Source organism: Ascaphus truei, chromosome 6 (genome assembly GCF_040206685.1).
Source record: "Ascaphus truei isolate aAscTru1 chromosome 6, aAscTru1.hap1, whole genome shotgun sequence".
NCBI lineage: Eukaryota > Metazoa > Chordata > Amphibia > Anura > Ascaphidae > Ascaphus > Ascaphus truei.
Window position 1 is genome coordinate 97,571,182 of NC_134488.1, and position 25,496 is coordinate 97,596,677.

The window sequence follows — 25,496 nt, forward strand, 5'->3', positions numbered from 1 at the left end:
GCGAGATAGCTGAGAGAGAGGAGATAGCTGGGAGAGAGAGATAGCTGAAGGGGGGATAGAGAGATAGCTGGGAGAGAGGAGATAGCTGGGAGAGAGGAGATAGCTGGGAGAGAGGAGATAGCTGAGGGGGGGAGAGAGAGATAGCTGAGGTGAAAGAGAGAGATAGCTGAGGGGAGGGGAGAGAGAGATCGCTGAGAGAGAGGAGAGAGATAGCTGAGGGAGAGAGATATATAGCTGAGGGGGAGAGAGATAGCCGAGGGGAGAGATAGAGAGCTGAGGGGGTAGAGAGAGATAACTGAGGGGAGAGGGAGGGAGCTGATGAAGGGGGAGGGGGAGAGATGATGATAGAAAGGATGGGGGAGGGAGAAAAAAATTACAGTCAGTATTAATATTAACGGGGCCCTGAAAAATGTTTTGCCCGGGGGCCCGCGCATGTCTAGCTACACCACTGGTTATAGCTCAAGCAGTAGGTGTAATAAAATAACCATGTGACAAAAGGTCAAAGTACTAGCACAACAGAATGGTGTCCAAATATACGCAAACCACGCACCTGACCAAGGGAGGTTGTATGCCCCCAAAACGTAGCGCCTCTTTTTCTACTCTGTCTTCGGCATCGCGGACGAACAAGCAAAATTCAGCGCGCCGGGGACAGTGTCTGCCGTAATGGAGCTGCGGGGGGGGGGGGGGGGGGGGGCTGTCCATGCTTCTAAATGGGATCACAGAGGGTTTTTCCTTCCGCTCTCCTTCTCTAAAACTCCACACACACTGTTACTATACTGAAATGGTTGACGGTATGAATTCTATGCCAGTATGTAACAAGTTTGAATACCAGCAACTAATGCTACAATTCGTTGTACTGAGAAGATGTCTTCCCCATGCTGGAGAGACATCTTCTCCAGTCAATGGAATGGCTTACTATATGTGTCTATTGTCTGATATTTAATACGCCGATTAATAGTTGCTTTTTATTTACTATGCCGTCTTTTCAACTTTTGCTAGCAGAATTTGTATGGTAAATAAATACTATGCTGACTGTGGCAGAAGGCTGTATTGTAGCTGTACATAGATATACAGTACAGTATGTGCTAACGCACGGTACATATCAAGACAACCTAGGATGGTTTCATAATTGTGCATAGTGCCGTGTACAGTGTTTGCATCCCAATAAACTGTATATCGAAAAATATTTTCGATATTCCTTTCAAGCTTAATCATTCATGGAATGTTTTTCTGCTAGAGCCAAATGGTGATTGCACGTTTTGGTGTGTTTCCAAAGAAATGTGTAATAAGAAGCATGTGTTCGTGTTGCAATAATAGAAAACTTTGGCTGTTCTGCAAATGCAAAGAAACATCAGATGTACATTTATACTATGACAGCTGATGAACTGAGCATACTTGGAATGTAAAAATCAACATTTCAATTCAATTGATAGAAGTATTATATAATTCAGATTTTTTTTTTTTTACATGAAACTATGTTAATAGATCAAAAAGATGAAAACAAAAAATAACTTTTGAGGTCTCATGTCCTAATTATAGCCATGAAAAATTCTTATATTGGCAACCACAAAAGCCTGTAAAATAATCTACTTTGATCTAGGAACTTAGCAAGTATTACAGCTCAATACAACGTTATTTAGTTCATCATTTCTTTAAACTATTTATTTATAAAATGTTTTACCAGGAAGTAATACATTGAAGGTTACCTCTTGTTTTCAAGCATGTCCTGGGCACAGTTATAATGACAAATACATGGTTACAACTACATAGTTACAATGAGTGAAAAGGGTTATACAGTATATTATATACAAGACATGGCATGCACAGTTAAAGATAATATTTATTATAGGCGTATATGTAACAGCTACAGACCAGATTAAAATGTGAGACAGCTTTACTTTTGAAAGAACTTAAACTGGTGGTGGCTGTGAGAGTCTCCGGTACATTGTTCCAGTTTTGGGTTGCACGGTAAGAGGAGGAGGAACGGCCGGAACCTTTGCTGAACCTTGGGACCATGAACAGTCTTTCGGAGTCAGATCTCAGATGATAAGTGCTGCATGTGGTAGGGGTGAGGAGCTTGTTTAGTTAGGCGGGTAGCTTGCCCAGAAAGTATTTGAAGACAACACAATTGTACACGTATGTCTATGTACGGTACTAGATTGAGTAACGTATTCCATTTTCATCATAAGAGTTTGTAGGGAAGAAAGTTCAATCTTCTGCTTATAAAGAAGAAACAGGCACTGTGTCATTTCATGCTGAAATCCATCTGTCTGCTAGTCATGGGTTAATGTGTCCACGTTCTGCCCACACAAACTTTTGGAAAAACCTTTCTGTTTTTTAATTTTTGTTACTCTAAATCCGGGAAAAGCACCCGATTCTGTACAAGGCCACTAATGTGCGCTTCACCGTACATAAAAAAGCTTTGCAGCATTGGTGTTGCTTCCATCCAGACCATGAAATATGAATTTTGAGAGAGAGAGAATGAAGTAGAAATTACTGTTAGTCCAGTAGCGATAGTGCAGAGTAAATGAGAACTTCAGTATTAGGTGATACCTTTTTTTAATGAAACTAACAATGAATATTATAAAACAAGCTTTGGAGAGACGGAGAAATTTAAATTAGCATAATCTCAGGTGTGCTCGTCTTTCCCCGAGTTTAACAGGTATCGACAAAGCTAAATATATGCAAAACCCACGGCTGTTAGTGATCTCATTAGCACAGGCTTAACGCCATGTGAAGTTAGCACTGCCTGGCGATGGCTTCAAATAACATGGCGTGTTGTATTGTATGTCTTTATTTGTACAGCGCCATTAATTTACATAGCACTTCACAGTAGTAATACACATGGTAATCATATAAATAACAAATAATAAATAGATAAAAATAACAGGTCATGGGAATAAGTGCTTCAGACAAACGTAACATTTAGGAAGAGGAGTCCCTGCTCCGAGGAGCTTACAATCTAATTGGTATGTAGGAGGAATGTACAGAAACAGTAGGAGGGCATTTTGGTAAGTGCTTCTGCAGGGGGCCAAGCTTTATGTATCGTGTCTAGTAATATCTACGGTGCTACTCATATACTTCTTTAAGCAAGTGTGTCTTAAGGTGGATAGAGTGGGTGCTAGTCGGATATCGAGGGGAAGGGCATTCCAGAGGTGAGGGGCAGTCAGTGAGAAAGGTTTAAGGCGGGAGAGGGCTTTAGATACAAAGGGGGTAGAGAGAAGACATGCTTGAGGAGAACGCAAGAATCGGGATGGTGCATAGCGAGAAATTAGGGCTGAGATGTAAGGAGGGGCAGAAGAGTGTAAAGCTTTAAAAGTGAGGAGAATTGAGTGTGTGATACGGGATTTGATCGGAAGCCAGGAGAGTGATTTGAGCAGGGGAGACTCTGAGACAGATTTAGGAAAGAGTAGAGTGATTCTGACAGCAGCGTTTAGGATAGAGTGTAGGGGAGACAGGAGAGAGGCAGGAAGGCCGGACACAAGTAGGTTGCAGTAGTTGAAACGGGAGAGAATGAGGGCCTGAGTGAAGCCTGTCTTAGTCAAAGATGGTGTTACTTCCATGCAGAGCCTGAACAGGCGTTTAATTAAAGTAAAAAAAGAGAAAATAGGAGAGGAGAACCCTGTAAATAACAATAGGCAAGTTAAATCATATTAACTGTGGACTTACACTCATCCAGACTCTGTAAAATACCTATTTGATAGAACAAGGGACGCTGATGATTCAAAATGTGCAAATGTCATCAAACTTGGTTTGCTCATTTTTTTTCTGCATCATTTGCTCAAATTTTCCTGCTTCAGATTACTTAAAATATCACCAATTAGAAATCAGGGCTTGTAAAATCATTAAATATGTGCCTCAGATTTTAGAAGCCCCTATTATTAATTGCATGATTGTTTTTAGATTGCACCACTCCATGAAGCTTCCTTTTAAATGAAGAAATCTGCAATCAGTTACATAACAAAACATAAAATGGAATATAATTTGAGTTGGAAGGAGCTTGGATATTGTTATGGTGGAAAGAACAGACACTATTAAAGGATTAACTGAAGCAACATTTGGAGATCTTCAGGACTAAGGAGATTATGAATACTGTAGTTTGCAGAGAATTAGACAACTTTTTGTAAATATTCACAAACCCACGCATTTTCGTCAATGCGGCTCTCAAAAGAAAATCCACAACAAAGCGCGGACATCTGATAAAGATTTAATTTAGTTTTTTTCTCACTTAAAAACCCCCCAATATTTTTAACTTTGACGAATGTTTACAAACGTGTTTAATTCTTCACGGACAATGCAAACACTTCACGCAAGCAAATGTAAAACAAAACGTATTTGTCCAGTCTCAGTTGGGTCCGCGAGTATTCGAACTTGTGCGAATAATTTGCTCATCTCTAATTATGAAACTTTAGTGCAGGGGTGCGCAAACTGGGGGGCGCGAGATTCTCCACGGGGGTCCGGCAGTTGCAGAGGCCCTGCGCTCTCCCCCAAGACATTTAAATTAAATGACGGGGGGTCGCACAAGCCCTCTGCAACTTCTCCTACCTGGTCTTCGGCGACGAGTCAGCATGGTAACCCGGCGTCAAATGACGCCACGGGGTAACGTGATGTCGCATTGCCATGGCAATGTGACATCATATAACCCCGTGGCATCATTTGACGCAGAGCAGGGGAGCAGAGCAGGCAGGGAGGCACAGGGGGAAACTTTGTGTGCCCTTGCTTTAGTGCATGTCATACATTTTTGTTTGCATCCATGGATTATCATGGCTACGGCTGCAACCACAATTGTACCGTAATTAGGAGAACTTTCTCTCCTGTTCGTTGTGTGAGGTGATGGATCAGGACCATGTGATTGCTATACGTTCACATGATCCAGATTCTCTGCAGCACTTTGTTGCCACCGACATTCTGCGAGTGAAAGAGTTTGGCCCATCGTGATACCAATTCATTGACACAAGTTGTGTACTAGGTATGTTTTTGCTTGTGTGAAAAGGGAAACTGTTTTTAAATTGTCTTAGCTATTTATTTTTTACACAACTGTTAGCTGTAGGGCTAGAGATTCAAGTCTGTTTTGCAAACATTCAACCAATGTCGGTTGAGCGCACTGCTGTCTAGAGCAGGGGTGCGCAAACTTCTGGCACTGCGCCCCCCTGCCTGCTCTCCCCCAGTGCTCCCTCCCCCTGTGTGCATGCGTCAAATGATGCCGCAGGGTCATGTCACGTGAACCGGCGATGTAATTTGACGCCGCGTCACCCGAAACTGGCTGAATCCCGATAAGTGAGTTACAGAGACCTCGCACAGCCCCGTGGCATTTAATTTAAATGCCTTGGGGAAGAGCGCGGGGCCTTTGTAACCACCGCCCCCCTCCCACCCCCCAGTTTGAGCACCCCTGTTCTAGAGATCTTAAAGAATACACATTTAGAACCATTTACAAATCCCAAGCTGTTTTGTTTTTGAGAGCCCCGGCTTGAAAATGTATCTATTCACAACCTTTTTTCACAGCTTAATTCACCATTCAAACTACAGTGCGACTACAGCTGCAGCGGCCGTTATCTGACCATTTCTCGAATTGGTTTTCGAGATCTCAACCGACATCCTTTTAACATTTGCCGCGACAGACTAACCGCCCATCAGATTAACACAGCAGGTGTCCCCTATCTGAGCTGAACAAAACTGATTTCAGCCTCGGGGACCCCCACATCCCAAGATACAGGCCACGTTATTGGGTGCCGGTATCTCTTGCAATGTTAAAATCCCACGGTCACGTGACCCACAGGATTTTAACATGGCGGGGATACCGGCACCCCATAACGGGGCCTGTATCTCGGGAAGTAGGGGGTCCCCGGACCTGAAATGAATGCGGTTTTGCTTCGGAGACCCCCTGTTACAATACTGTAGTGTTAAACTTCAAATAAAACCCCCGCCATTGCTTGTTAGAAGCGCGCAGGTAGAGTGACTCATTCAGCCTATCTCTTACTGCGCGTCTCTTACAGACAGGTAGACCCCGGTAGGATTAACACAGCAGGGACACCTGTTGTGTTAATCCGATGGGCCATTTAGTCTGCAGCGGACCATCTCAAACGACAACGCACTGTAGTGCGTGATTCAACCCGATAAATGGTCAGATAACGGCCGCTGCATCTGTGCACCGCTAATTTGAAGGTTAGTGTTTCATGGATAATTGATAGCTTCAGAGATGGTAAGAATTTGTTATATACTGTGAATTGTGGGTGTATCTACCTGTAAGTGTTAGTGGCATGGATTAGATATGTATTGTACAGTAGAGTAAAGGAAAATGTACAACCAGGCATTATAAACACTGCCAAATCTCACCTCCTATTGAGCTTATCAGACTGCTGACATTCTCAACTTCCTTTTATCCATATCTCTATCAACAGAAATATCTTAGTATTGCTAATCTAACTCATGTGATTTTGATCCAGGCCTTGTTTTATCTGATCACAGTACAGTTGGATTATCAGGTCTGCCTTTCTATGGAAAATTGAGCCATGGAGAATCAGGACTGGACTATCCTGACATAAAGACTAAAGCAGTGTCCCTATGTTATACTAATGCAGTGTCCCTATGCTATACTAATGCAGTGTCCCTATGTTATACTAATGCAGTGTCCCTATGTTATACTAATGCAGGGTCCCTATGCTATACTAATGCAGTGTCCCTATGTTATACTAATGCAGTGTCCCTATGTTATACTAATGCAGTGTCCCTATGTTATACTAATGCAGTGTCCCTATGTTATACTAATGCAGTGTCCATCTGCTATACTAATGCAGTGTCCCTATGTTATACTAATGCAGTGTCCCTATGCTATACTAATGCAGTGTCCCTACGTTATACTAATGCAGTGTCCCTACGTTATACTAATGCAGTGTCCCTATGTTATACTAATGCAGTGTCCATATGCTATACTAATGCAGTGTCCCTGTGTTATACTAATGCAGTGTCCCTATGTTATACTAATGCAGTGTCCATATGCTATACTAATCCAGTGTCCCTATGTTATACTAATGCAGTGTCCCTATGCTATACTAATGCAGTGTCCCTACGTTATACTAATGCAGTGTCCCTATGTTATACTAATGCAGTGTCCATATGCTATACTAATGCAGTGTCCTTATGCTATACTAATGCAGTGTCCCTATTCTATACTAATGCAGTGTCCCTATGTTATACTAATGCAGTGTCCCTATGTTATACTAATGCAGTGTCCCTATGTTATACTAATGCAGTGCCCCTATGTTATACTAATGCAGTGTCCATATGCTATACTAAAGCAGTGTCCCTATGTTATACTAAAGCAGTGTCCCTATGCTATACTAATGCAGTGTCTCCATGCTATACTAATGCAGTGTCCATATGCTATACTAAAGCAGTGTCCCTATGCTATACTAATGCAGTGTCCCTATGTTATACTAATGCAATGTCCATATGCTATACTAATGCAGTGTCCCTATGCTGTACTAATGCAGTGTCCCTATGATATACAAATGTGGTGCCCCTATGTTATACTAATGCGGTGCCCCTATGTTATACTAATGCTGTGACCCTATGCTATACTAATGCAGTGTCCCCATGCTATACTAGGGGGGTCGTCCTACCAGGTCCCCAAGTGGTATCACGGTAAAGAGAATAGTCCAGGCACACGGTCTTATCACAAAGTAGAAAATTTAATCCAGCATAAATCCATGGATTTATGCTGGATTAAATTTTCTACTTTGTGATAAGACCGTGTGCCTGGACTATTCTCTTTATACTAATGCAGTGTCCCTATGTTATACTAATGCAGTGTCCCTATGTTATACTAATGCAGTGTCCCTATGTTATACTAATGCAGTGTCTATGTTATACTAATGCAGTGTCCATATGCTATACTAAAGCAGTGTCCCTATGTTATACTAAAGCAGTGTCCCTATGCTATACTAATGCAATGTCCCTGTGCTATACTAATGCAGTGTCTCCATGCTATACTAATGCAGTGTCTCCATGCTATACTAATGCAGTGTCCCTATGCTGTACTAATGCAGTGTCCCTATGTTGTACTAATGCAATGTCCATATGCTATACTAATGCAGTGTCCCTATGTTATACTAATGCAGTGTCCCTATGCTATACAAATGTGGTGCCCCTATGTTATACTAATGCGGTGCCCCTATGTTATACTAATGCTGTGACCCTATGCTATACTAATGCAGTGTCCCCATGCTATACTAGGGGGGTCGTCCTACCAGGTCCCCAAGTGGTATCACGGTAAAGAGAATAGTCCAGGCACACGGTCTTATCACAAAGTAGAAAATTTAATCCAGCATAAATCCATGGATTTATGCTGGATTAAATTTTCTACTTTGTGATAAGACCGTGTGCCTGGACTATTCTCTTTATACTAATGCAGTGTCCCCATGCTATACTAATGCAGTGTCCCTATGTTATACTAATGCAGTGCCCCCATGCTATACTAATGCAATGTCCTTGTGCTCTACTAATGCAGTGTCCCTATACTATACTAATGCAGTGTCCCCTTGCTATACTAATGCAGTGTCCCCATGCTATACTAATGCAGTGTCCATATGTTATACTAATGCAGTGTCCATATGCTATACTAATCCAGTGTCCCTATGTTATACTAATGCAGTGTCCCTATGCTATACTAATGCAGTGTCCCTACGTTATACTAATGCAGTGTCCCTATGTTATACTAATGCAGTGTCCATATGCTATACTAATGCAGTGTCCTTATGCTATACTAATGCAGTGTCCCTATTCTATACTAATGCAGTGTCCCTATGTTATACTAATGCAGTGTCCCTATGTTATACTAATGCAGTGTCCCTATGCTATACAAATGCAGTGTCTCCATGCTATACTAATGCAGTGTCCATATGCTATACTAAAGCAGTGTCCCTATGCTATACTAATGCAGTGTCCCTATGTTATACTAATGCAATGTCCATATGCTATACTAATGCAGTGTCCCTATGCTGTACTAATGCAGTGTCCCTATGATATACAAATGTGGTGCCCCTATGTTATACTAATGCGGTGCCCCTATGTTATACTAATGCTGTGACCCTATGCTATACTAATGCAGTGTCCCCATGCTATACTAGGGGGGTCGTCCTACCAGGTCCCCAAGTGGTATCACGGTAAAGAGAATAGTCCAGGCACACGGTCTTATCACAAAGTAGAAAATTTAATCCAGCATAAATCCATGGATTTATGCTGGATTAAATTTTCTACTTTGTGATAAGACCGTGTGCCTGGACTATTCTCTTTATACTAATGCAGTGTCCCCATGCTATACTAATGCAGTGTCCCTATGTTATACTAATGCAGTGCCCCCATGCTATACTAATGCAATGCCCTTGTGCTCTACTAATGCAGTGTCCCTATACTATACTAATGCAGTGTCCCAATGCTATACTAATGCAGTGTCCCCCTTGCTATACTAATGCAGTGTCCATATGTTATACTAATGCAGTGTCCCTATGCTATACTAGTGCAGTGTCCCTATGCTATACTAATGCAGTGTCCCTATGCTATACTAATGCAGTGTCCCTATGCTATACTAATGCAGTGTCCCCATGCTATACTAATGCAGTGTCCCCATGCTATACTAATGCAGTGTCCATATGTTATACTAATGCAGTGTCCCTATGCTATACTAATGCAGTGTCCCCATGCTATACTAATGCAGTGTCCCTATGTTATACTAATGCAGTGTCCCTATGCTATACTAATGCAGTGTCCCCATGCTATACTAATGCAGTGTCCCCATGCTATACTAATGCAGTGTCCCCATGCTATACTAATGGAGTGTCCCCATGCTATACTAATGGAGTGTCCCCATGCTATACTAATGGAGTGTCCCCATGCTATACTAATGCAGTGTCCTATGCAATGTCCCAATGCTATACTAATGCAATGTCCCTATGTTATACTAATGCAGTGTCCCTATGCTATACTAATGCAATGCTATGTTATACTAATGCTGTGTCCCTATGTTATACTAATGCAGTGTCCCTATGTTATACTAATGCAGTGTCCCTATGTTATACTAATGCAGTGTCCCTATGTTATACTAATGCAATGTCCCTGTGCTATACTAATGCAGTGTCCCTATGTAATACTAATGCAGTGTCCCTATGTTATACTAATGCAGTGTCCCTATGTTATACTAATGCAGTGTCCCTATGTTATACTAATGCAGTGTCCCTATGCTATACTAATGCAGTGTCCCTATGTTATACTAATGCAATGTCCCAATGCTATACTAATGCAATGTCCCCGTGCTATACTAATGCTGGTTGAGTCCCTCCCTTTTATTAGTTGAAGGATCTAAAATTTGTTGAAAGGGTCTATGTCAGAAACCTCACAGATTTTTTATACAGGGACATGATACAGAACAAAAATACAGCACAATGGAAGTGAACATAAGAATAGGGAAGTGCCTGCCCTGAAGAGTTTACTGTGCATGTGTAAAGATTAATTCAATCAGATCAAGATATTGCTGATGGCAGCCATATAGCCCCAATACTAACAATTATTGTAATAACTAACATAGCCTTGACATTATACGTTTTGTCATTCCCTCTCGTTCTGCTAAGGACACTACCACACTCTTTGTGGTGTCCCACGATCTTACCATTATTATATGTACTGTGCATACTATCTCAATCAAGATTCAAATCAGCTTGATTGTAAAGATTCTGCCTTAACTTAAATCCGTGTAGTCATTTCCAGTGTACAAAAGCATAAAGCCCCTGATGGCATGTAAATGAGTGTGAGTCTCATAAATGATGTCACCCTCCTGCTTTTATTTCAATAGGAATCATTTAAAGATAGCTGAGCTGGCACTGCGCTATGCATGTCATGTCTAGAATAATAATTGTTTTCCTTACATAGGATTGCGGTATATGCAGTGCTGTACATTTAATTTTTCAGACACAGGTCCCTGCCTCAGAGAACTTACAATTTGTTTTTGTTTTCCTGCTTGAGGCACGGAGATAAAGTGACTTGTCCAAGGTTACAAGGAAGTGATATAAAATGTGCAAGGTCACATGACCAATGTGCAAGGTCACATGACCAATGTGCATGGTCACATAACCTGAATGTACAGTAAATTAACATAGAAAAATGGTGACATTTTGGAAAATTGGTCTTTCCGACAGATTTCTGCCAATCAAACAGCCAGAGAAGCCAAAAAAGCACTCAAAACTCACCAGGTAGGGCCGGATTAAAAATATTTAATAAATCTACATAAAAAAACATAATGGGGACACAGAACAAAAAGGGGGGTTCTCCTTCCACGCGTTTCACGCTGTCATAGCGCTTTCTCAATGATGCTTTCATGCCATTTTTCATACCGGATTATACATTTTGTGAACATGTTTTTGTTCCTTATCATTAATAGCTGCCTTGGGTGCTGTGAATGGTTTGTTTGTGAAACAAAATGAAATTTAGCCCATTTTAGAGCAATTGTAGCTCTGGTGACAATTTTTGCCCAAAAGGTGAACTTTGCGTAAAACTCATAAACTAAATTCGCACATCACAAGTAACCTAATGCTTAGCATTGCCCTTACTACTAGGCTACTCCTTGTCTCAAAGGAGTCAGAGCTGAATTTTTCTAGTTCTTTGGTTGCAACCAGGAGTACTGATTTTACTAGCCCTTTTTTATAGCCAAGAACAATACTACGTATGCCAGTCCATGCAAAAAATGTCATGAGCCTTAACATTGCCCTCTGGAAATTACTTGCTCAGCTGTCTGCAGAGCTCCTCCTTAACCCATCATTGAATAGGTTTAAATCATAGCCAGTCACAAGTCAAAGGATTTGTACCTACTTACAGTACTATTGTCTCTGAAAGTCTCCCAACATACTACATACATTGAACGTCGGGCAGTGTAAGGATTCCATTCTTCCATTGATTACTTTCATGCTTGTGTTGTATTAAAATCCTGAATTTAGAAAATATTTATGCTGCATAAACATGGAGTGGGAGATTCCCTTCTAAACTAAATACCCATGTCTTCAAAAATAAAGTGAGATAATATATTTGTAAAAGAACTAAGAAAGTAGTGGTACTCTGGGTTTGTAACTAGAAAAACATTGGTCCTCCAGCTTAGTTCCATCACATTTCAGCCGCTGATATCAATATATGATTTAATTCTAAAGTGATGCATACAGATGTAGCAAACATTACCGCCTTCGTTGACTGGATGCGTTTGCGGTTATGCTGGCTTGTTGCGCTATTGAAAACAGTGGTTAGGCAGATAACGCATGCATCATTTAACGAGATTTGTGTGTTATTTCACTTTTTCACAATGGATGGCAAATAGGCCTACTGATACCCCGTTGTTGTGAGAATTGCTAAAAACACTGACTGTATTTGTTCCAGCCACTTCTGCTGAAAGGCTGCCCCGTGCATGAACTGTACTCAAAATATACATGAATACAGACTTTTATCATTTAATTGTCTGGTTATTGTGTGATGTCAAAATGGATCCCAACATTATGGCTATTTGTTATATATGGATCTGTGGGTCCTGACTGTTTTAGATGTGGTTCTTGATGTATGACATCCTTAACGTTCCTATTTCATTTTCTGTATCCCATTTGAAATTTGTCAATAAAAAACAAGTTGGAATATATATATATATATATATATATATATATATATATATATATATATATATACATATATATATATATATATATATATATATATATATATATATATATATATAGACTTTTATGAATCTTTGAAATGATTTTAATTTGAAGCAACTAAAATTATAATCCAAAGCAATACCAATCTCTTAAACTTTAGGTTATGTTTTCTAAAATGCCAAGGTTTTCAGAAACAAAGATGCAATAAATTGTATGTTTCATAAAATATTGATGCTTCAGAACTGGCATTATCAATTACTTCTCAGAGCACCAACAAAAATACACTGCATCATATCGCAGCAGGAAAAGGAGGTGAAATGTGCTCCTCTGAGACTTAATACCGTCTTTGCTTGACTAGTTAGAAATGTGTTACTGGGGCTTCTGGAAACCAAAGAGATGAGGAGCTTGTCATCTTATTGTATGGAGAGTAACTTTCTCTATCACAGTTTTTTTTAGTGTATAGATGTCACAATTTGGTACTTTTCATAGAATTGTATAGCTATTCAGGCAAAATATACAGATGAGTATGTGCCTCCCGAGCACTACAATTTAGTTTCAACTATTTTCATTTTTGATCCACAAATGAGATGAGACAAATAACAGGCCCTTTTTTTTGCCTAGACGAGGTCAACAAATGCAATGAAAAGTGTGCTGTTTTGCCACAATTCGGAGCAGTGAACTGCTCTCCACAAACCTAGAATGCCACCTTTTATTGCACAACTGTTGCCACCTCCAGGCCTGGCTTGCCTGATAAAACAGTTTGTATGTAAATATTATCATTCCAAGCTTTTGGACCCAGAGAAATATTGATGTCAAATCTTTTGTGACTTGTAAAATGAATATAATCATTGTAAATGAATATAATTGTGAATTAGATCAAATGTGCTCAAATCACTGCACCGTTGGAATTGCTGCAGTATCATTTTCTTATTAAATGCAGGCTCGTAGTTTAGCACTAACGAAAGCAGTGGATTCATTACGTATTAGATATGTATCTGTTTGTTATTGTGCTTTTTTGGGGATTTAACTCTGCAAAACAATAAACATATTGTCAGTTTCCCTTTTCACTTTAGTGCAACTCCTTTAAATTATGTAAGGTGATTAGCATCATTAAAAAAAAAAAAAATAACGTCTTCCAATGCTCTGTGATCGCACGGTTGGAAGTATTTACAATTACGTTAGTAAAGTCAATTTCACATACTCAGCACTTTAGGTAGAAGCTGCAGATGATGAGATTCCTGCAGCAACAGCAGCAGCAGCAGCAGCAGCAGCATTACAGAGTGCAAAGGACATTGCCGCTTTGTGAATGTAACCTTGGCGAGAATGCAGCGGTAATGCTGTGATGGGAAGCGGGACGCAAGGGGATCTAATTATTAAAGTCTGCAGGTTGCAAAACCCGAGATTAAAATCGGAGCAAAAAAACATCTGCAGATCAAAGAAAAGAAACCCCACTGGAAACAACGGGGGCTATTTCCATAAACCTGGCGCATTGTTTCTCTGGGTTTGCCCCAGTTATGCAGCTAGGAGTGTGAGACTTTGATTAATAGACCTCAAGGAGACCAGGCTCACTAGTACTGAGCAGCTCTTGGCTGTAGAATGAAGCAGAAAAAAGCCCTACTGTACTATATCCTTTGGACAGATGGCTAGCTTCATTTTTCATTGACATATAGCGAATATTATTACATTGACACGGCTCCTTCTTCGTTGTAAGCTGTCATGCAGTGATATAACATTTACAACTAATATCCATGCTAATCCTACATTGGGTGCTAAAGAATGAGCAATGTAGTTAAGCGAGTCCAATTCAGAAGCATGGGCACTATGGAGATTTTGGAAACACACCAGAAATCTGCCTGTAAACCTCATATTTATGACTCTGCAGTATTATCTCATCGCCTCATCTTTACCACCTGTTCCTGGTGTTTAATGCTAAATCCCATTGCAGCTGTAGCATTACCATTATATGATCCCATCAATTTGGGGAGGGGGGGGGAGGAGGGCATTGGCTGCCTTGATTTCAAAGTAATACTAGAGAGAAATTGGGCAGGCAACTTCAAAATATGCGACCAGCCCAGATAGTATACATGAATATTTATTTCATCTCAGCAGGTTAGGTCGAGCTGTTTGACCCTTTCAGAGATGGATGTGAGTGCAGCATCGCATTACTCTGCAATGAGCTGCAGCCCCCCTCCAAGGAGTTCATCAATCTTCACGTAACACCCCTCACTATAGATTTGTTTATTTCCTTCAGCTTGACTCTCCCTCCCCCCCATCACCCTCTCCATTCATTTTACAGCGCCCCCAACCCATGCAAAACATGCCAGGCAGCCTGTACTGTTTCCATGGCAACCCACACAGTGGAAATGGCACCCTTCCCCCTACCCCCTTTCTGCTGCTTTGGGATGCTGTCTCTTTACTCTTTCTATCTTGATTACTCCCCTCCTCCCACCAACTGTACACATTCCCATATTCTGCACTCAGCAATTCAATGGCACACATACACAGTGAACCATAAACACTCGGGTCCGTATCATACAGCAAACCATGTGGGCAAGTCATACATGTTGCAACATCCCCTGCAGTCCCCTGTCCCACTCCTGATTCACCCAGTGATGGGTAAATCTATACGGGTACGCAATATGCATGGAAGGCAGGTTGTAATTAAGCCTGCTCACCTTTTGAGTGACAAATGTAATGCAAAGCATAAACTGTGCATCTTCATTCATGCATGGTGTTGTATGTATGTATGTATGTCTTTATTGACTGTATATAGCACCATTAATGTACATAGCGCTTCACAGTAGTAATACACGTGACAATCAGATAAATAACACATAATAAATAATGGTGTTGTGCATAGACTGTCTGTGAGTTATAAAGCTTCAGGTTTCATTGTCCGTATCATAGAGGACCAGCCACAAAGCCAATATAATGCACGCAGCCTGGTTTGCACCCAACCAAACGAATGATTATTAGTTATTCAAGACACACGCTCACACAAACACGCTGCACCTGTGTTCTGCACTTCACAGAGCGAAACACAGTAGAACATCAAATGGAAAAATGTGACAATATTTAAAATAAGAAACGGAAATTGTAAGCCTAATACAAAAATAAAACTTAACCCCCCCCCTAAAAAAAATAAACACACTCGCCCCCCTTTCTACAGATTTCCAATTCTCATATTTGATTGCATTTAAGCCATGTCATGCTTTTTAACCAAAATAACAATGAACAGAAGCAAAAGCACATTGTCTTAACATGCACAGAGTCAGATCTAACTTGAGATATTGGTTTTATGTAAGCCATGGAAAAGGGATATTTTGCTAGCTCATAAAACAAGGCATTTGCAAGTATGATCTAATCTGCTTAGAATCAATAGTTCTGAGAGCAGAAACAACAGGACACTGATCTGCACTGAAATATGACTGCTGAATTGGATTTAAGGCACAAAGAACTGCATGGCTAGAGTGCATTAGACACACAGAGCAGAAGATGTCAATGTAAGAAGCATTTAGTACTGCATATTCTAATAGCACAGTTACAATAATCCTACCAAACCAGTATATTATCTTAGAAAACCTATTTCACTTAATAAAATATAACAAAACCAGTAATGAAACCCTTAATACATATAATATTTTCTAATCAGACAGCAGTGGGGTCTCTTACCTCTTTCTCATAGAAAAATTCAGCAGGTATAAAATCCAATATTGGTATACGTACTTTGAATTTCCAGTGAACAATATCCATGCAAAATATAGAAAAGAGGAGGAAAATCTGTTGCTTTTTTGTTTTTGCAATGCTGTCTTCTATTTGTATATATATATATATATTTTTTTTGCCTTATCAGCACTCAATTTGATACAAAAGACACAGACAATAAAAATTAAGCACTTGTTTTAAAAAATGAAAATCTTTTATGCTTAAAAAAAGAATGTGGAAAAAAAATTAGACCTAATGTCTGTTTGATTTCATTGGATAAAATACCCCTCCCCCTTTCCATACAGGAGCTATTATTGGCTATGGATGGCCAAGGGGCCTTTCCTATAAACCCACCCATGCCCCTCCCCATTTCCAATACCTCTCCTCCCTTTCACTAAAGAATACATCAAAAAGGGTTAATTCCCCACATCTGGTTGGTTCTGCAGAGAAGGCATAAGGAAATTGTATTAACCCCTCCTGTCTTAAAGTGGTCTGCATCGCACACAATGTTGCAGACCTCTGCATTCCGGGTAGGGTTAATTCTGCTTATACAGTATGTGTTCACCTCTGCATTTGTCTCTTGTTGCTTATTTGTCCATTTACAAATCCTATCTCCCCTTGTGTCCTCTATTTGTCTATCCATTCTCTCCTTACTTTCGTTCGTTACCCGCCTCTCTCACCTAATTTATCTCTATGTCAGATGTCAAGTGAATGGCTGCAGGATTGGTCCTGTTGGAGTATTGATTCAGGGGTGAGCTACTAGTCGCCTGAAGAGATGCAGCATAACAGCAATATGGGGAAAAAGAGAAATGCGCTTATGGCTAATGCATACAGGGACAAGCTGACCGGAATGTGTGTTAGGTACGTAGGCGGGGAAATGGCAGGAGTCACATAGAATGACAAATTAACAGTAACTGTTGATACAGAGATATAAGGTGATGTGAGCTGGCAACCAAGATAAATCCGGTGAAAAGGAGACAAAAGTGAGACGATGAGGAAAGACCTATCACAGACACGCTGCACACTGATCCCCTCAGCAGAAGTCCCTACCCTTTGGATTATGCAAAATAACACCGCTTCGGTAATAATTGCTAACTGCGCCCCAAAGTAACACAAAATTACTGCAGTGTTACTTTACCTTCCACAATCTCATTGCAAAGAAGTATAAAAGTGTGCACAGGACTGGAGTAGAAAACATTGAAAGCTTTAGTCATTGTAAAAAAATATTTGACACACATGAAAATCATTAGTTCTCTTTTCATTGAACGTCTTGAAGTGCCACCTTGTTACGTACTGTACATTCGCTAAAGCCTCTTTGAGAAACTCACACGTAATATACATTATCTGTGGACCCCCTTAAAATAGTCATCCACATTGTATGCTCCATCCACACATGCTCAAACTATAGCATCGCTATTATATTTGCTGCTACGTTTCTCTTCCACATCTCCAACCGCTGCAAGTGATGAATATTCCAGCTGTAGTTTGATGTATCCAGGACAAGTGCTCCCTTTGTCTAGTCTCTACATCTCTGATTACGTATTTACGCTGGTTTCCAGTCCATGCATAGGGTGTTTAGCTTTAAAAGCAGCATTCTGCACTGGTGTTTTTTTTTTTTTTTTTTGTTAAATGTTGTATCTTACTTGATGTCTCGGGAGACCAGGTTTATTGTACACCTTTAACAGGATCATTCATTGAGCAAAACAAGATAATGAAATAAATTGTAATTTATTCACAGAAATAGGCATACACACAGTGAAACACAAAATACAGACGAAAAGCACACTTACTCAGTGTCTGGGGGTCGAAAACTAGACTGTTCTAGGTGCAGGGAACTCTAAATAAGAGTTTTATCCTGACCGGGACTGAGCCCCAAATCCTCTGGTTCCCACATCGGCGTGAAGTTCCACACGCCACCGCTCCCTTCTATTCTGAGAACTTGGACTCTTTTTGACCGGGGGATAGTACTAAAACTCCTGGAACTAAAATCGGCTTTTAGTTCCAGCCGTGACCACTACGTTCGATTATTAGAATTTTGGCGCTAAAAATGGGACTTAGTCTCTGGCGGGCAGACTTTTCAGCTTGAAATCTGAGCCGGTTGCTCTGCTAGTTCCCGGTAGCTAGGGAGCCCAGCGGAGCAGATCGGAACGCAGATGAGGCTTCCACAGCGGCCTGTGTTATCAGCTAGCATCCAGACGTAAGGCGTGAGTAAGGTGACCAGATGTCCGGGTGAATCCTGGACCGTCCCGTTTTTTAAAGGTCTGTTCTGGTGCCCTGATATTCTCTAAAATGTTCCGTTTTTTCTTACTTGTCCTGGTTTTGAAAGTCAGCAGAGTGGAGGATGAGGAGAGAGAGTGACAGACACCGAGAATGGGGAGAGAAACAGACACACAGATGGAGAGAGTGACAGGCAGAAAATGGGGAGAGAGACAGACACACAGATGGAGAGTGAGACAGACACAAAGAATTGGGAGAAAGACACAGATTAGGGAGAGAGACACAGAGAATGGGGAGAGAGACACAGAGAATGGAAAGAGAGACACAGAGAATGGGGAGAGAGACAGAGAATGGGGAGAGAGACAGAGAATGGGGAGAGAGACAGAGAATGGGGCGAGAGACACAGAGAATGGGGAGAGAGACACAGAGAATGGGGAGGGAGAGAGACACAGAGAATGGGGAGGGAGAGACACACAGAGAATGGGGGGAGAGACACAGAAAATGGGGGATAGAGACACAGAGAATGGGAAGAGAGACAGAGAATGGGAAGAGAGACACAGAGAATGGGGAGAGAGACAGAGAATGGGGAGAGAGACAGAGAATGGGAAGAGAGACACAGAGAATGGGAAGAGAGACACAGAGAATGGGAAGAGAGACACAGAGAATAGGAAGAGAGACACAGAGAATGGGAAGAGAGACACAGAGAATGGGAAGAGAGACACAGAGAATGGGAAGAGAGACACAGAGAATGGGGAGAGAGACACAGAAAATGGGGAGAGAGACAGACACATAGAATGGGGAGGGAGAGAGTGACAGACACAGAATGGGGAGAGAGAGTGGCTGACACACAGAATGGGGAGAGAAACTGACATACAGATGGAGAGAGAAACAGACACACAGAATGGAGAGAGTGACAGACAGAGAATGGGGAGAGAGACAGACACACAGATGGAGAGAGTGACAGACACACAGAATGGGGAGAGAGACAGAAAATGGGGAGAGAGACAGACACACAGAATGGGGAGGGAGAGAGTGACAGACACAGAATGGGGAGAGAGTGACTGACACACAGAATGGGGAGAGAAACTGACATACAGATGGAGAGAGAAACAGACACACAGAATGGAGAGAGTGACAGACACACAGAATGGGGAGCGAGAGAGTGAGACAGACACAAAGAATTGGGAGAGAGACACAGAGAATGGGAAGAGAGACACAGAGAATGGGAAGAGAGACACAGAATGGGAAGAGAGACACAGAATGGGAAGAGAGACACAGAATGGGAAGAGAGACACAGAGAATGGGGAGAGAGACACAGATTGGGGAGGGAGAGAGAATGGGGAGGGGGAGAAAATGGGGAGAAAGACACAGAGAATGGGGAGAGAGACACAGAGAATGGGGAGAGAGACACAGAGAATGGGGAGAGAGACACAGAGAATGGGGAGAGAGACACAGAGAATGGGGAGAGAGACACAGAGAATGGGGCGAGAGACACAGAGAATGGGGCGAGAGACACAGAGAGTGGGGAGAGAGACACAGAGAATGGGAAGAGAGACAGAGAATGGGAAGAGAGACACAGAGAATGGGAAGAGAGACACAGAAAATGGGAAGAGAGACACAGAGAATGGGAAGAGAGACACAGAGAATGGGAAGAGAGACACAGAGAATGGGAAGAGAGACACAGAGAATGGGAAGAGAGACACAGAGAATGGGGAGAGAGACAGACACATAGAATGGGGAGGGAGAGAGTGACAGACACAGAATGGGAAGAGAGAGGCAGACACAGAATAGGGAGAGAGAGTGACTGACACACAGAATGGGGAGAGAGAGTGACTGACACAGAATGGGGATAGAGTGACTGACACATAGAGAAACAGACACAGAGAATTGAGAGACTGACAGACAGACTGGGGAGAGACTGACATACAGATGGAGAGAGACACAGACACACAGAATGGAGAGAGTGACAGAAAGAGAATGGGGAGAGAGACAGACACACAGATGGAGAGAGTGACAGACACACAGAATGAGGAGCGAGAGAGTGAGACAGACACAAAGAATTGGGAGAGAGACACAAATTGGGGAGAGAGACAGAGAATGTGGAGAGAGACACAGAGAATGGGGAGAGAGACACAGAGAATGGGGAGAGAGACACAGAGAATGGGGAGAGAGACACAGAGAATGGGGAGAGAGACAGAGAATAGAGAATGGGAAGAGAGACAGAGAATGGGGAGAGAATGACAGACACAGAATGGGGAGAGAGAGGCAGACACAGAATAGGGAGAGAGAGTGACTGACACACAGATTGGGGAGAGAGAGTGACTGACACAGAATGGGGAGAGAGAGTGACTGACACAGAATGGGGATAGAATGACTGACACATAGAGAAACAGACACAGAGAATTGAGAGACTGACAGACAGACTGGGGAGAGACTGACATACAAATGGAGAGAGACACAGACACACAGAATGGAGAGAGTGACAGAAAGAGAATGGGGAGAGAGACAGACACACAGATGGAGAGAGTGACAGACACACAGAATGGGGAGCGAGAGAGTGAGACAGACACAAAGAATTGGGAGAGAGACACAGATTGGGGAGAGAGACAGAGAATGGGGAGAGAGACACAGAGAATGGGGAGAGAGACACAGAGAATGGGGAGAGAGACACAGAGAATGGGGAGAGAGACAGACACATAGAATGGGGAGGGAGAGAGTGACAGACACAGAATGGGAAGAGAGAGGCAGACACAGAATAGGGAGGGAGAGTGACTGACACACAGAATGGGGAGAGAGAGTGACTGACACAGAATGGGGATAGAGTGACTGACACATAGAGAAACAGACACAGAGAATTGAGAGACTGACAGACAGACTGGGGAGAGACTGACATACAGATGGAGAGAGACACAGACACACAGAATGGAGAGAGTGACAGAAAGAGAATGGGGAGAGAGACAGACACACAGATGGAGAGAGTGACAGACACACAGAATGGGGAGCGAGAGAGTGAGACAGACACAAAGAATTGGGAGAGAGACACAGATTGGGGAGAGAGACAGAGAATGGGGAGAGAGACACAGAGAATGGGGAGAGAGACACAGAGAATGGGGAGAGAGACACAGAGAATGGGGAGAGAGACACAGAGAATGGGGAGAGAGACACAGAGAATAGAGAATGGGAAGAGAGACAGAGAATGGAGAGAATGACAGACACAGAATGGGGAGAGAGAGGCAGACACAGAATAGGGAGAGAGAGTGACTGACACACAGATTGGGGAGAGAGAGTGGCTGACACAGAATGGGGAGAGAGAGTGACTGACACAGAATGGGGATAGAATGACTGACACATAGAGAAACAGACAGAGAATTGAGAGACTGACAGACAGAATGGGGAGAGACTGACATACAGATGGAGAGAGACACAGACACACAGAATGGAGAGAGTGACAGAAAGAGAATGGGGAGAGAGACAGACACACAGATGGAGAGAGTGACAGACACACAGAATGGGGAGAGAGAGTGGCTGACATAGAATGGGGATAGAGTGACTGACACATAGAATGGGGAGAGTCACAAACGCACAGAAAGTGAGGAGAGAGATAGACACAGAGAATGGGGGAGAGAGACACAGAGAATGGGGGGCGAGACATACACAGAATGGAGTAGAGAGTGATAGTATCGGATGAGCAGAGAGAGAATGAACGGATGGGGGGAGAGAATGGAGGGAAGGGGGGAGAGAATGGAGGGGAGGGAGAGAATGGAGGGGAGGGAGAGAATGGAGGGGAGGGAGAGAATGGAGGGAAGGGGGAGGGAGAGAATGGAGGGGAGGGAGAGAGACGAGGGGGAGGGAGAAAAGGGGAGGGAGAGAATGGAGGGGAGGGAGAGAATGGAGGGGAGGGAGAGAATGGAGGGGAGGGAGAGAGAGAAGGGGAGGGAGAAAAGGGGGAGTGAGAGAATGGAGGGAAGGGAGCGAATGGAGGGAAGGGAGCGAATGGAGGGAAGGGAGGGTGGGAAAGGGGGAGGAGAGGATGGAGGGAAGGGGGGAGGGAGCGAATATAGTGAAAGGGGCGAAGGGAGAGAATGGAGGTATGGGGAAGTGGGGAGAGAGAATGGAGGGAAGCGGGTGGAGAGAGAATGGAGGGATGGGGAGGGAGAATGGAGGGAAGGGGAGGGAGAGAGAATGGAGGGAAGGGGGAAGACAATGAAGGAAATGGGGGGCGTTGAGAGAAAGAATGGAGGGATGGGGGGGGGGAGAGAATGGAGGAATGAGGGAGATAGTGTGCAAGCCATAAAGACTGTTCCAATAACTCCCTTTTCAATGTACACCCTATCCCTGATGCTGGGCCAGGGCAGGAGTGTTACATACTATTTCTGTGGTGTGCTGGGCTTATTATTTTACCTTGATCTGAGGGGACACACAATAATTGGAAAGAGTGGGATTTCCAATGTCCACTCAGATCAAGACTTTTCAACGAGCATCTCACCGATTGGATGTGGCTCCAAAGAAATTTAACCTGGTCTCTTGACATACAGTAAGAGAACTCAAAGTACTGTACACTGAAGAAGAAATTGTGCAAAAAAGAGAAAAGAAAGGCAGTATTGAAACAAAAATGGATAACAGGAACAAAGGGGGTGGAACAATATATTAAGAATCATGCTGTGTGTTACTATGTGTCAAAAATGGACTGTTACTCATGATTGATCAGTAAAGGCCTTATTTATATATGAATTACATGGAAGTTGTATATTTATATTGTAAGATGTACTGTACCATGATAATGATGATGAATATAATGATAAAAATATCACAGTACATACATAAAATGAGATAAAATAACCCAGCCAATGTCTATCATAGCACCACAGCAGCATCATACATTACATAACATAAAACACAGACAAATCTCAGTTTTAGCACATCCAGTGAAACTCATACACGGTACAGTGCCTAAATATATATGTATAAATATCTATTAAGTAAAATGGTCTTTTAGTTTGACATTTTTGGCCAAAATTGTTGTAAGCCCCTGAGCCAACTTCACGGCAGACCACAATTCAGGGGTCCCTAACGCTAATATAAATTCTTAGTAACCTGTATAATAACAGGAAGAATGATTTATAGTAAATCTGTCAATATTAGTTGCAAAGTTCTAAGTCTGATTGAAGCCTTTATTAACCTGTACATTACCAGGAAAAGCACTCTGTATTAGAGTTGTCACAACCATCCTGCAAGCAAACAAGTTCCCCTGTGTGGAAGATGCTATGGAGTGAGCCTTTAACCATTTAAATGTGGGAGGGGGTGAGCTTCAATTAAGTAGGAGGTTGCCACCCTCCAAACAGCCAAGACTAGCTGAAACACAATTGTAAAATATACTGGACACCTAACAAGCTCCTATTGAACCCCCAAAATAACCACAACATATATATAAGCATATGAGTGTCACAGAGGAGTGCTACTGAGCATGGCAATATATATTTAAAACCAGAGACAGGACATAAAACACAGACAAAGCTCAGTTTTAGCACATCCAGTGAAACTCATACACGGTACAGTGCCTAAATATATATGTATAAATATCTATTAAGTAAAATGGTCTTTTAGTTTGACATTTTTGGCCAAAATTGTTGTAAGCCCTTGAGCCAACTTCACGGCAGACCACAATTCAGGGGTCCCTAACGCTAATATAAATTCTTAGTAACCTGTATAATAACAGGAAGAATGATTTATAGTAAATCTGTCAATATTAGTTGCAAAGTTCTAAGTCTGATTGAAGCCTTTATTAACCTGTACATTACCAGGAAAAGCACTCTGTATTAGAGTTGTCACAACCATCCTGCAAGCAAACAAGTTCCCCTGTGTGGAAGATGCTATGGAGTGAGCCTTTAACCATTTAAATGTGGGAGGGGGTGAGCTTCAATTAAGTAGGAGGTTGCCACCCTCCAAACAGCCAAGACTAGCTGAAACACAATTGTAAAATATACTGGACACCTAACAAGCTCCTATTGAACCCCCAAAATAACCACAACATATATATAAGCATATGAGTGTCACAGAGGAGTGCTACTGAGCATGGCAATATATATTTAAAACCAGAGACAGAACATAAAACACAGACAAAGCTCAGTTTTAGCACATCCAGTGAAACTCATACACGGTACAGTGCCTAAATATATATGTATAAATATCTATTAAGTAAAATGGTCTTTTAGTTTGACATTTTTGGCCAAAATTGTTGTAAGCCCCTGAGCCAACTTCACGGCAGACCACAATTCAGGGGTCCCTAACGCTAATATAAATTCTTAGTAACCTGTATAATAACAGGAAGAATGATTTATAGTAAATCTGTCAATATTAGTTGCAAAGTTCTAAGTCTGATTGAAGCCTTTATTAACCTGTACATTACCAGGAAAAGCACTCTGTATTAGAGTTGTCACAACCATCCTGCAAGCAAACAAGTTCCCCTGTGTGGAAGATGCTATGGAGTGAGCCTTTAACCATTTAAATGTGGGAGGGGGTGAGCTTCAATTAAGTAGGAGGTTGCCACCCTCCAAACAGCCAAGACTAGCTGAAACACAATTGTAAAATATACTGGACACCTAACAAGCTCCTATTGAACCCCCAAAATAACCACAACATATATATAAGCATATGAGTGTCACAGAGGAGTGCTACTGAGCATGGCAATATATATTTAAAACCAGAGACAGAACATAAAACACAGACAAAGCTCAGTTTTAGCACATCCAGTGAAACTCATACACGGTACAGTGCCTAAATATATATGTATAAATATCTATTAAGTAAAATGGTCTTTTAGTTTGACATTTTTGGCCAAAATTGTTGTAAGCCCCTGAGCCAACTTCACGGCAGACCACAATTCAGGGGTCC

General features: G+C 42.0%; 1 protein-coding gene across 5 annotated transcripts in view; it reads right to left on the bottom strand.

The window, feature by feature from the left end:
- Window positions 1-16,525, bottom strand: part of SHISA7 (shisa family member 7) — a 178,065-nt gene extending 161,540 nt beyond the window's left edge. For 2 of the 5 annotated variants that reach the window (XM_075605297.1, XM_075605294.1), the window contains exon 1: window positions 16,356-16,525. The gene's annotated coding sequence lies outside the window, so the exon portion shown is untranslated. The remainder of the gene's footprint in view (window positions 1-16,355) is intronic. The other 3 variants (XM_075605298.1, XM_075605296.1, XM_075605295.1) reach the window with 2 other exon arrangements.
- Between the last annotated feature and the right edge of the window lie 8,971 nt (window positions 16,526-25,496).